The 13,801-nt window shown below is 44.1% G+C and overlaps 1 non-coding gene across 1 annotated transcript; it reads right to left on the bottom strand.

Annotated features, from left to right (window-relative positions):
• Positions 1-871: 871 nt before the first annotated feature.
• Positions 872-1,002, bottom strand: LOC113459770 (small Cajal body-specific RNA 8). Its single transcript, XR_003381302.2, has one exon.
• Between the last annotated feature and the right edge of the window lie 12,799 nt (positions 1,003-13,801).

The raw sequence follows: 13,801 nt of genomic DNA on the forward strand, positions 1-13,801 counted from the left end.
GAATTCTTCCTTTCCATTTTTTAAGTTTTTTTGAGGCACAGGTTTTTCATTTCCCACACAAGTATTCAAGTTCTACAGGAATACAAAGGAATTATTAGTCATTTTAAAATCAAGAAAGGATATTAGCATAAACTGCTGTAAAATTTCTGAACTGCAATGGCCCCACAGTGTTTAGTCAGCAAAAATATTTCAGTCTTGAATTCTAACAAAATACAAAATATTTTTACAACTGTATTCAAAGTAGGACCTAAGTAGTGACGAGGATAGGTGTTACATACAACACAGATGACTCACTTGCAACAACTCTGATCACAGTACAGTGAACAACTGTACATCCAAGTTCCTTTTACCCTACATTTTCACACTTAAATTTCATTTATAGCTTAAAGAAACAAAGTCTGACCACTGCCCACATCAAAAGACTGTTTCAGCAAACAAGGAATCAGTCACACACTGCATGTTACACAGGAAGTCAGATATAAGGGCACCTACTTCCTGCTGTTCTTTCCTAAAGCTTAGTGAAGTCACTGAGAGTTAGCTTTTACAATTTTGCCAGAGTAACTCAAATGTGTAAAAATATTGCTCAAAAAACAACAAAAAACCACCCCAAAACCCTCACAAAACAAACCAAAGCCCCAAAAAAACATGCCCAAAACCATTTTCCATGAAGTGTAAGTTTCAACCAATATAAAAAGGACATGCCATAAGTTTAACTTATGTCAAAGATATATACATTTTTAATTAACAGGTCTTCATTTTCTGACGACGATGGCACCGATGAGCTCCTCAAGAGGGGAGAGAGACAAAAAAACCCCAACAATTTTAGAGACAAATTAAACAACTAGAATGCAAATCTTAGAAGGCTGTTATACACTGCGTGCTCCGTATCTGTCCGTTACGATTTCCCTCAATTCGTCCCGGTCATCAGAAAGCAGTTTTACTATAGGGAGAACAATGTGGCAATTAGAGCAGCTTTAGCCCTAGTTGTGTATCAGCCTCCCAAAAACAGTAAATTAATAAACTCTGCTATTGATTAGAACACAAAAAAAAAAAAAAAAAAAGGGCTTTCTCAATACACTCGTAAACAAGTCTTCTGCATTCTACTATAAAAGACAACTGGAAAGTCTTCTGCACACTTGACAACATTCTTTTTCCTATGTAGTCTTTGTCTGAACCATTTCTGGCATCCACAAGTCTGTTCCTATGTAAACTTGATATTTAACAATCACCTGGCTACCAAAAACTTCAGCTTTATCACTTCTAGTAAGTTTCATGCCAATGGCATAGCTCTCAAAACTGCACAGTTCCCACTTGCTGGGAAAAGCATATCTTAAAATGTTTTTGATGTTATTTGTCTGTAGCCTCAGAAGCAGACACGCCTCCATACTGTATGAAGTCACTGAAAGAAACCCAGGATTTAATTGTTAGCTACTTTGAGAGCCTCTGAGGCCTATATGCAACTACATCTACTGATGTCTAAGAATGGATAGCATTACAGCATTCCTTTGCTAACTCCCTTAGTCCCTTAGCAGGTAATGTTCAAACATTTGTGGGAGTCATATTATGAAAGACAGCATTATTCAAAAGGTCATGAAATATTCCTGGACTAAGCAAATTACAAAAGGGAAAAAATCATCTAGGATAACATTGTTCTGTGTTTAACCCTTTGCTGGTACTGTAGGAAGAGTAGCTACAGAACAATGTGATTGTAAGTCTCAAGAAAAGTAATGAAAAAAGCCTTGTAGAGTAGGTTTAGCCTGAGAAATGGAAGCTTCTGTTCTCTCCATCTGTCTCTTCAATCTTCGAACATAGTTAGAAAGCAAGAAAAAAATCTTGCAATTTGACTGCTACTCCTCCTATTCAGCAGCAATCAGTTGATCAATCTGTCATTAGCTGGAGAAAGCAGCAGTTACTTTAGGACTATCTTGCTAAAGCAAGCAGTTGTGATGGACGGAGTGGGCTACTAAAATATTCTACTAAGACTCAAGTGATGCAAAGTATTCAGGTCCAATAAGTAAACATCTAATTCTTCTACTGCTTTTTTATCAAATTCTTATTAGCATACCTTCTTGAGGGTACTAATATTGTATCGATCATGGCTTCCAAAGACCCATCACTTTCCTCACGGCTTTCTTCATGATCATAGTCATAATTATCTAGAAAAGCAACCCAAAAGTTTCAGTATTGCTTCCAATTTCTTCACTTTGGCCTCCCATGTGGCACAACTCACTCACACTACTACTGTAGACAACACACTGGATGGATTTTACACTTCAAGAAAAATAAATTAATACATAAGCAGGATAGTACTATCAATCCTTTTGCTCATGCAGTACCTGTAGCAACAGATGCCCCTAGGAGCCAGCATGTCTTTCTGTTGTTCCCGAACACGTGTTCAAGAACATGATTCTATCTGCTGCCTTGCACATAGCAATCAGTCCTTTTACCTTCCTCCAAACTACAGTCCCAGCCACATCACCATTATCCCCTTCTCTCCATATACACCTCAATTGTACAGTACATCAATTCCACAAAGTGTTGCGGTGTGTTGCAATGTCCTGTTTTAAACTTCCGGTCCCTTCCCGGGTGTGCCTATCCCTTCTCCCTTCCCCCTCGCCCCTCGCTGAGTGAGCCCTGTCAATCAGGCTAACATACCAGCAAGGCGTCGTGTGATTGGTCCCTCAGGTTGGAGGGAAAAGAATGCTTTTTCAGCTGCTTCTTTTACTTTCTCAAGTGTTTCTGCAGGAATTGCAGCAGCTTGGACTGAGGGAGAAGACCATTGACCCTCACCACAGAGGTGCTCAATGGTGATAGGGTTACCACTGTTGTCTTTCGCTGTGTTTGGATCAGCCTGTAAGCCTGGGAGGGCATCTTTTAGCAGTTGTTTCAATGCTGATTCCCATAATTTGAATTCCGTGGAGGTCATGAGACATGAAAAAAGCAGTTTTAAATCATGTGGAATCACAACAATCCTACCTAATTCAGAATTTAAAAGGCCACGGAAATATGGACTGTGTGGACCATATTCCTTATGAGATTTACAGATCTCTTTAATCAATTGTTGTCCAAAGGAGCTCCAATTAGCAGTTGGAGCTGCCCCGGCTTGAGCTGCAGGCTGAAACGTAACAGGAGCTAGTGACAACCTGGGACTATGCATTGGGTCTGCCGTCCCCTGCTCTGTATCCCTGGAATCAGAAGCATTGGGATCACAGCTACAGGTTTGGGGACAGGCAGTGGGTGTGTCCCCACCGTGGAAACCCGGGGAGGGGGCGGAGACAGGGAGCCGGCAAGGGGCGGGGAAACCGTGGGAACAAGGGGCGGGGTCAAGGGGCTGGAAGGGGGCGGGGATACCGTGGGAACAGGGGGCGGGGTCACCTGGTGACATCACGTCAGCAGACGCCCCCTGGGAGGAGTAGAGGGGCGGAGCTGAGGGTACTGCAGGAAAGGCGGGGGGAGGGGGGAAGGTGTCACGAGGAACAGGAGGAGAGGGGGATGGGGATGGAATTTTGGAATGCTTAAGAGGATTTTGGGAAGAAGAAGACCAGGTTTGGGAAGATGCCACGTGGCATCCACCATCTTGTGGACCCCCTAGGGACTGGGGGCCATTTTGGACATCACTGCTCTCCGGAAAGCTAACACGTGCTCTGGGTTTTAGAAGAGGGGATACAGGGGGTTGGGAATTTTTCCACGCAGCCTGGCCAGGGCTTTGTGAACAAAACAACTCAGGTATTCTTGCACACTCTGGGAGCAGACTTCCCAATAAGTGTGCTCTCTTTAAAATACCAAGTTTTGGGGAAAGAGGTTTAGGGGTTTTAGAGCTAGGGGAGGGAGAAACAGGGAGAGCAGAGGTACATGGCTTTACATTTGGCTTTTTCTCCATTTCCTTTTGTTTGAGCAATGCTGTTTGAATTTGTAAACTCCAGAACACAAATTTAGCTGAGGGTGATTTGCCAGATTGTCCTAAGGTTATCAATTCATTCCCAACTTTATCCCAGAATTGAATATTGTGGATTTCTTCAGGGGAAATGTTTGGGAACTGCAGAAAAAGCCATCTTATAAACTGTTTCAATTTTCCTTTAGAGAATTTCACATTACCATTGACTAAAATGCTAACAATATTATAATACACTCCCCTTTGTACAATGCTAAGTTTGGAACCCATGTTAGCTGTAAAAAGCAAAGTACTTAATCCCGCCTGACCAAAAACAAAGCTAAAATCAGCTACCAATTTCTAAAAAAAAAGACCCACAGATAGAAAGCGATAACGAGCAGACAAAAGCTTCACAATGCAGCTGTATATACTGCTTTTAAAATTCCCGGGCAGCAGCAACAGGGCACGCCCTGCCGAACTGAGGCAGAAACAAAGCCTCTCCCGCCGTGGAATGCAGCCCCCCCGCGGAGCAGAGAGAGCAGCCACTCCACGTGGCAAGCCGAAACCGGGACGCCCCCCCCCCCCCGCCGCGTGCAAAGAAAGAGAGAGAGTCCTCCGCGGAGCAGAGAGCTGAGAGCCCCCCCCTCCCCCAGCCACGTGGAAAGAGAGCCCCCTCCCCTCCCCCACGGAGCAGAGAAAGAAAGAGAGTCTCCTAACACGTGTCCGAGCACGCTGCTGAGCCGGGGGGGAAGGGCAGAGAGCGATCCCGCTCCGGCGCGAATTCTAAAAGACAGTGAAACACGCGGTTGAAAGCTAAAGCTAGAACGCTATGAATTCTTGTCTGTGGGGCTGCGCAGCCAAAAATGCAAAGGCAAAAAGGGAGCAGAACTCACGGCAGAGTCTGTTTTTGAGCTTCTGCTCTACCGAAAGCAGAGATACTCACGTGAAATGGAAGCTGTAGGCTGGGTCTAGGCAGGCAGGTCTCCACCGGAAAAGGACCTCTCTCTGGGTGCAAGAGAGGCTACCCTTTTCTTCCTCTGGAAAATCTGCTCACCACAATGAAGCTGGACTTTCCATAGGCGCCGAAGAGTCCACGAAACTTTTTCTGGGAATATTCCCAAAGTCTCTAGCTGGGAGTCTTGAAGCCAGGCTCCTTTCAGCTGGATGCACGGCAGGCAGAAACTTCTCTGAGGTACTGCGAGTCCGTTTTCGGGCTGCGGAGTCACTCTGCCCACCTCAGGGACGCCAATATATTAGAATATGAATCCCAATATAACCAGTTAGATGGTGCCTGGGCCAGTTCTGACCCTCGCTGCTGGGCCAAAGGCAGCACTGTGGTGTTTTACCCCAGAGATACCTTGGCTGCTGGAGAGTGCAGCGGGGCACAGACGCAAGTCCAGGCTTGTCAGGACTCCGTTTACCTCAGGAGAGAGAGCTTCTGGCGATGGTGAAGAGAAGGAAGGAGTGGATTCCGCTGGAGGGCTATATCCAGATGTTTATTCCACGGGTACAGAGGTCTGAGCCGGGGCAATTCCTCCAACAGAATGGAGGCCGCATGGTCTCATTAACCTTTTAAGCTCAGGGCGGGGGAAGGGGAGGGGACAGGTGAGCCACCAACCAGGTGAAGGGGCAGGGTCTCAAGGGACTAGGGACACCTATACGGGCCAATGTCCCCCAGGCCTGAGGGACCAATCACACTACGCCTTGCTGGTATGTTAGCCTGATTGACAGGGCACACTCAGCGAGGGGCGAGGGGGAAGGGAGAAGGGATAGGCACACCTGGGAAGGGACCGGAAGTTTAAAACAGGACATTGCAACACACCGCAACAACAAAGCACAATTCCACCCACCTTTACTCCAACTGCATTAATCAATAAATATCTTTGTGGATAGTCATTCCTCTTGCTGCCTCAGTCCAAGCAAGGTGAAGCTTTGCATAAGTAAATGTTACAGAAGTAAATGTTTTGAACATTATTGGAGGTGCACATACCTCAGTCATGGCCTGTCTAGAACAATGTACTAACTCTGACACATCTTGAATACACAGCCATAGTTTTACCTCAGTAGTTCTCTACTAATACTAAATTTCAGCTTTTGCAGGGAAAAATGGCATTTTCCATCACATTTAACTCAACACATCAAAAATCCAAGCTCACTTCGAGTAGTTAGGTGAGGTCATTATTCTGCTTTTGGGTTTGAATCTATTAACAGACAGAAGTTTTCTCAATGGCTGTATTATCAGATAATGAATCTCAACCACAGAGAGAATGTCACAATCTGTCTCAAGCTTTCTGATTCTACCAGCTCATAGCATCATAGTACAGTGCTTCAATCTTTTAAATTTTTAAGGCAAACTATGTTCCAAATCCAATTCTGTAGCTTCTCCTCTGCAGCTTCTAGCCTTACACCCACATAGACTCAGATGGCTGGAGCAGCACTTACGCCTTTGTAACCAAAAGGATCTTCCCACCAATTTTTTGCATCTTGCAATTCCAATACACCTCTGTTATGCCATTTTTCCTAAAAGGAATTCTAAATGACATGATTCAAGCAGTCTTCCTCCTTGCTTTGTAGCTTTTAACTTATAACTCTGTGCTAGTGACAGTCAAGACTTGGTCAATAAGTAAAATGAGATCACACAGTAAAATATCATCAGTCAATTAGCATGTGCAACAACCATGTCTGATCAAAGTGAGCTCTGATCAACACTATTAACCAAATAACTGAATGCAACTAACACAAATCAAGTGAGATCCTGACCAAATGGAACAGTTACTAAGGAATAAATTATTTCAGTGTACCAGGGAAAGATATTTACGTGGGAGGACACCTTCAATTTCTTTTCCTAGATAGTCAATGGGAAAGTTTCACCTTCTTTCCCTATTACTCCTCCAACCCAAAATAACCTTTACTGTTAGACCGAATGTATTCTCTAGAATCAACAAATAAACAAACCTTTAACCTTTATACACGGGCATCTGTCTCAACATCCTTTGCGCAAGAACAACAAAATATCAAACAGCTCAGCAGTGGATTTTTGCCAAGCTTCAGAGAATCTCCAAGACACTATGAAGTTGAAATATGCAAGGCAATTTTGGCAAAGAATCATTCAGAACCAATTACCACAGACTACCAAAGATCATCTGCAAATTCCCACTTGCTGCGCCAGTGAAGACTTAACTTGAAAAAGCATTCCATTGCAGTTAACTTGTGTAGAGCTTGCTATTATCTAATATGGGGTTTTAATCAATAAAACACATATCCAACTGCTCATCAATATACTCCTAAATGCACATTTTATTTTGCCTGATCATTGAAGTTTGCTTTTCGCCTTCTACAATACATAAATTTTAAATATGGCATCGCATAACTACAAGCAGTAGAATCATAGAATCCTTTAGGTTGTAAAAGACACTTAGGGTCATAGCTATTAGCCTGACTGTGCCAGGTCCACCATTGATCCATGTCTACCCATCTTTTGAATGCGTCTAGGCATGAGGATTCAGCTACTCCCCTGGGCGCTCCTCTCCAACATCCGACCACCCTTCCCGTGAAGAAATTTTTCCTATACCTTATCTAAATCTTCCTTAGTGCAGCTTAAGGCCTTTTCCTCTTGCCCAATTGTTACCTGGGAGAATAGAACGACCCCTACTTAGCTACACCCTACTTTCAGTGTCACTTGCACTCCCCTGATCCTCTTCTCCAGACTGAACAACCACAGCTCCCTCAGCCACTTCTCACAGGGCTTGTGCTCCAGACCCTTCCCCAGCTCCGTTGCCCTTCTGCAGACACCCTCCAGATCTCAATGTCTGTCCTGCAGTGAGGGGCCCAGAACTGAGCACAGGATTTTAGGTGTGGCCTCACCAGTGCTGAGTAGAGGGGGACAATCCCTGCCCTGGTCTTGCTGGCCATACTATTGACAGTACAGGCCAAGATGCCAGGAGCCTTCTTGGCCTCCCAGACACACACTGGCTCATGTTCAGCTGCTGTTGACCAGCATCTCCAGGCCTTTTCCATTGGGCCCCTTTCCAGCCACTCTGCACCAGCCTGTAGCACTCAATGGGGCTGTTGTGACCCAAGTGCAGGACCTGGTATGGCACGTTGAACCTCATACCCCTGCCTTGCCCACCAATCCAGTCTGTCCAGATCCCTCTGCAGAGCCTTCCTACCCTCAAGCAGATCAAAACTCCTGCCTCACTTGGTGTTGCCTGAAAACTTACGGAGGATATATTCAATCCTCTCATCCAGATCACCAAAAAAAACTTTAAAAATTGACTGAGCTCTGGGAAACATCTCTTGTGACCAACCACCAGCTGGATGTAGTTCCATTTAACACCACTGCCTGAGCCTGGACATCAAGCCAGTAGTTTTAACCAGCAGAGAGGGCAGCTGGAAAATCCATGGGTAGCCAGCTTCTCCAGGAGAATGCTGTGGGAGACAGTACCGAAGGCTTCAGTAAAGTCCAGGTAGCCCACATCCATAGCCTTTCCCTCATCCACTAAGCAGGTTACCTCTAACACCTTTGCCATTGGTCAGGATTGGATCCGGGCCAAGGGTATAAAAGTAGCATACTGTACCCCTACTAACTTGGGAGAAGAAGAGCTGAGACCCTTCACGGAACCCCTGCAATAAAGCCATACACATGGAATGGCCGGCATCTTCTCCTTCTCCTCTCTCTACCGTCTGCTGGAGCCTTAAGCCAAGGGAAAAGCTACCTAGCAAGCAAAGCTGAAATCACAAGAGCTGCCTAATCACTAAGAGCTGAATATTCCCTGCTTGCTAGGGGCTGATGCGCGGCCTTGGTCTGAGAGCAAGCTGGCTTCTGGCACTCAGTCCCCCTGGGAGCTGAGCTCTGGAGCTGTAATAGCTTGCATAGGATAAGACCGAGGAAGGCTCATTTAAGTTGATTTTGAAAATGGCAGGGAATTTGACAGATTATTTTAAGACCCAACCACAAGATGTAAAAGCCTACTTCCCACTCCAAAATCCACATTGGGACCCAAATAGACCAGCAGAAATGTAAAAGTTTGAAAGTTACCAGAAGTGGATAGCAAAAGGAATGGAGAGAGCAATCCCTAAAACCATAAACTGGTCAGCTTTACATGCAGTCAAACAGGGTTCTTGCAAGTCTCCATTCAAATTCCTGGATCACTTAAGAGATGCAATGTGCCACCACGCATCACTGGACCCCAGGTTGGAGGTAGGAATACAACAGTTAGTCAACTTATTTTTGGGGCAGTCCATGGGAGACATTAGCTGCAAACTTCAAAAGCTTCAGGGGCCAGTGGGAGGAACCTAGAGACCTTGTTGGATGAGGCATGGAGAGTTTTTAGTAACCAGGAAGAAGGATATAAGCAAGGGATGAGAAAATTAGTAGCAGTTGTAAGGGAAAAAGAGAGAGGAAGATGCGGACAGAGACCACCCAGGCAAGGCCCACCCTGGTTGAGCAGACACCAGTGTGCAATCTGCAGGAAAGTCCATCATTGTAAAATCCAATGCCCAGAATGGAGACACAGTTACTGTAAGGAGAAGGGGAACAGGGGAAGGGAAAGGATGGTCTTGCATGTGAAGGAAGATTGAAGAGGACCAGGGGATTCTACCCCAGCAGATCCACTGGTTATAAAAATGAAGTTGAAGGAGAAAGGGAAAAAGGTGGAATTTTTGATTGACATGGGAGCGATGTATTCAGTTTTAAATAAAGCTTTAGTGCCTGTGGGGAATGATTACATTGTGGTGCAAGGGGCAACTGGTCAATCTGAAAAGGCATATTTTTTCAGACCACTAAAGTATAAGCTTGGGAAGCAATGGGGCATTCACAAGTTTTTATATATGCCCAGTTCTCCAAAGGCACTTTTAGGGGAGAGACTTATTGGAACAATCACAAGCAACTATTAGATTTAAGAATGGGGAAATTACTCTGGAGGTAAATGATCAACAGTAGGTAGAAATATTAAATTTAATATTAGTAACCACAGAAACTGAAGAGGAAATTTGTCACAGACATCCTTTGTGAGAAATCCTTTCTTGGGATTTTTCTCCCTTCTGAGAAGCTGTGGCCTCATCAAGAAAATGTAAACAATGGTTATATGCTGCTGTGGAATGCAACAGGTGGATCTGTGATTGGTCTCCTGTGGATGTTTGGATTTACTGACCACTCACGGCAGAGCTGGGTCTCGCTCTCTGTCGAGAGACAGATCTTTCTTATTCATTCTTTTTCAATTCTTAGCTTAGCTAGCCTTCTGAGAACTTTTCCCACCTTTTCTTTTTAGTATAGTTATAGTGTAGTATATATATCATAAAATAATAAATCAAGCCTTCTGAACATGGAATCAACACTCTCTTCTCTCTCTCATTCTCAAAACCCTTGTGACCACGGTCACAGAAATTAGTGAGGAAATAATAAGCCAAGTGTTTCCTGGAGTATGGGCTTCCAATGTAACGGGGAGGGTGAAAAATGCACCTCCTGTATTAATTAAACTTAAAGAAGGGAAACAACCAGTTAGAATTAAACAGTACCCCTTGAAAAAGGAAGATAGGGGAAGAATTAGCCTGGAAATTGAGAAATTTTTGCAATTAGGGTTGTTAAAAGAGTGTCAATCTGACTTCAACACTCCCATTTTACCTCTTTGAAAACCTGATGGGTCATATCAGGTGGTACAGGATCTATGAACTGTCAACAGGATAACTGAGGATCTTTACCCTGTAGTGGCAAACCCATACACTTTGTTAACATGCCTAACACCAGAGGTAACTTGGGTTACCATTTTAGACCTGAAAGATGCCTTCTTTTGCCTCCCTCTCCATGAAGTCAGACAGAAAATCTTTGCATTTGAATGGGAAAGCCCTAAGAGTGGGCGTAAAACTCAGCTCACATAGACGGTGTTGCCTCAGGGGTTTAAGAACTCTCTCACTTTGGAGAACAACTTGCACAAGACTTAGAGTCCTGGGAAGCTCCATCAGAAGAAGGAAAGCTGTTGCAGTATGTAGATGACCTCCTAATAGCCACCTGGACAGAAGAGTCTTGTTTGGCCTGGACCGTAAGCCTCTTAAATTCTCTAGAACTCTAGGGTTACAGGATATCAAAGAAAAAGGCTCAGGTGGTAAAGCAGAAAGTGATCTACCTGGGTTATGAGGTTAGTGCTGGTCAACAGACTTTGGGGCAAGATTGCAAAGAAGTGATATGTAGAACTCCAAAACCTCAGACAATAAAGAAACTGCGAACCTTTTTGGGGATGATGGGATGGTGTAGATTGTGGATCTACATCTATGGATTGCTTGTAAAACCTCTGTATGCGCTCATTGCAAATGGAAACAGAGACCTCCAGCGGACAAAGGAGGCCACGCAGGCCTTTCACCAGCTAAAGAATACTCTCATGTCAGCTCCAGCTTTAGGACTTCCAGATGTGAGTAAACCATTCTTTCTTTTTTTCCATGAGAAACAGAAGATTGCCCTAGGGATACTAGCCCAGGACCTGGGCCTATATTGAAGGGCAGTTGCTTACTTTTCCAAGCAGCTAGATGCAGCGGACAAGGGATGGCCAGAGTGCCTCAGAGCCATTGTAGCAGTTGTGCTAAATATCCAAGAAGCAGGCAAATTCACCTTGGGACAGAAAATGACTGTACTAGTGTCTCACACAGTGCCCACAGTGCTAGAAGTGAAAGGTAGGCACTGGCTTTCCCCACAAAGGTCCCTGAAATACCAAGCCATTATGGTAGAACAAGATGATGTAGAAATAGGGGCAACTAACATTGTCAACCCAGCTTCTTTTCTCAGTGGAAATCAAAGGGAGCTGATATACCACGACTTCCCCTAGAGACTATCAAAGCTACCTATTCCAGCCACCCAGATGTGAAGGACACCTCTTTTGATGATGCAGAAACCTGGTTCACTGATAGGAGCAGCTAAGTCACCAGTGGAAAACAACATGCTGGGTATGCAGTTTCTACCTGCAGAGAGGTTATCGAATCTGGACCTTTGCCAACAGATACCTCTGCACAAAAGGCCAAGATAATTGCTCTAACTCGTGCCTTAGAAATAACAAAAGGAAAGAGAATAAACATCTTTACAGACTCAAGATATGCATTTGGGGTTGTACATGCACATGGAGCCATTTGGAAAGAAAGGGGTTTGCTGAACTTGCAAGGGAAGAACATCAAACATGTACAAGAAAAAATGTGACTGTTGGAAGCAGTCCAGATGCCTGAGAAGGTAGCACTTATGCACATTAGGACACACCAGAAGGTGAGCTCGGAATTGGAGGACGGAAACAAGCTGGCGGACAGAGAGGCAAAGGAAGCAGCAAAAGGTGACACCATAAGTGAAGGAACCCTAGTTCCAGATGGGCAAATTTCCCTTGAAGGTAAGCCAGAATATAATAAAGACAGAAAGTTAATGATCAAAAAGGTATTTATAATCAAGAAGGATGGGCTACTATAGAAGGGAAATTGATTATCCCCTCCCATTTATTATGATCACTAATAAGAGAGGAACGTCAAAAAACACATTGGGGAATAGATGCCCTGCATAACTATCTAATTGAAAGGATTATTGCCAGGAATCTATATGCTACCATCATTCAAGACACCCGGCCATGTGACTATTGCCTCCAGACTAACCCCAAGAATACCCCCAAACCAAAACTCAGTCAAATTGGAAAGGGCCATGAACCAGGGCAGTAGTGGCAAATTGAATTTTCAGAACTTCCAAGAAAAGGGGGGTATGGATATTTGTTGGTATTAACAGATACATTTTCAGGGTGGCCAGAAGGTTTTCCCACCAGGACTGCCAAAGCTCGGGAGGTAACAAGAGTATTGTTACGAGAAATAATACCATGCTTCGGAATTCCCGCCACAATATCCTCAGATAGAGGATCACATTTTATTTCAAGAATAGTGCAGCAAATCAGTTGTCATTTGGGTATAGACTGGGAACTCCACACTCCTCAGTCAAGTGTCCAAGTGGAGAAAGTAAACCATTTGATTCAGCAGCAAATTGTGAGGCTAGGGCAAGAAGCTAATTTACCTTGGCCCCAATCTCTACCACTGGCATTGCTACAGATTTGGACTAAACCTGGAACTAAAGTAAGGTTAAGTCCCTTAGAAATGCTTTATGGGAGACAATATGGAGTGAAAAAGGGAATGTCTACCCAAGTTGGGGAGGAAACAATGACCACCTATATGGTGGCCCTGAGTAAACAACTCAGAGAAATTGAAAAACACATGGCTGGAACTTGGAGCAGAGAGCTGGATGGACCAGTGCATGACAACCTGGAGATTATGCATATGTTATGTCTCTTGCAGAAAAAAACTTTAGAACCACAGTGGGAAGGACCATTCCAGGTGCTTCTCACTACCTTCACTGCAATTAACATCAAGGAACAGAGGGCTTGGATCCACCACACTTGAGTAAAGAAAGATCCAGAAGCCCCTTGGAAAGTAACACCAGGTGATAATGAACTGAAACTAAAACTTACCTGAGCAAAATGAATGCAACTAGGGATTTGACAAAATTAAAATTGCCCCTACAGTCCTCTCTATTGGCATTAGAAACTAGTCAGTGGCAAGTTTCAAAAGTGTTACCAAAATGGGAAAAGGCTGAAGACCATAGATTAATAATAGATGCACTTGGTATGGCCCAGGACAATGTGTCTTTAGCTTTTAGTTGTATACAGGCACAGTTATGGATGCAGTCAACAGCTGCCTTGATCATACGGGAAGGAAGTGAAGATGCTTTCCGACTGAAATTCAAAAGGCTGTTTGGGACGATGCTACTGATTTGGAAAGAAAACTCCAATCTTGGTGGACCCTGGTAAATTTTACGTATTATCCTATTGGTAACATGGTTACTGCCTTTGTGCTGACTATACATAACACCACAATTTATGTTATCCACCCCATCATTGCTTAAGGATTAAACCATGAGGGGACATT

The sequence above is a fragment of the Zonotrichia albicollis genome, chromosome W (assembly GCF_047830755.1).
Source record: "Zonotrichia albicollis isolate bZonAlb1 chromosome W, bZonAlb1.hap1, whole genome shotgun sequence".
Lineage (NCBI taxonomy): Eukaryota > Metazoa > Chordata > Aves > Passeriformes > Passerellidae > Zonotrichia > Zonotrichia albicollis.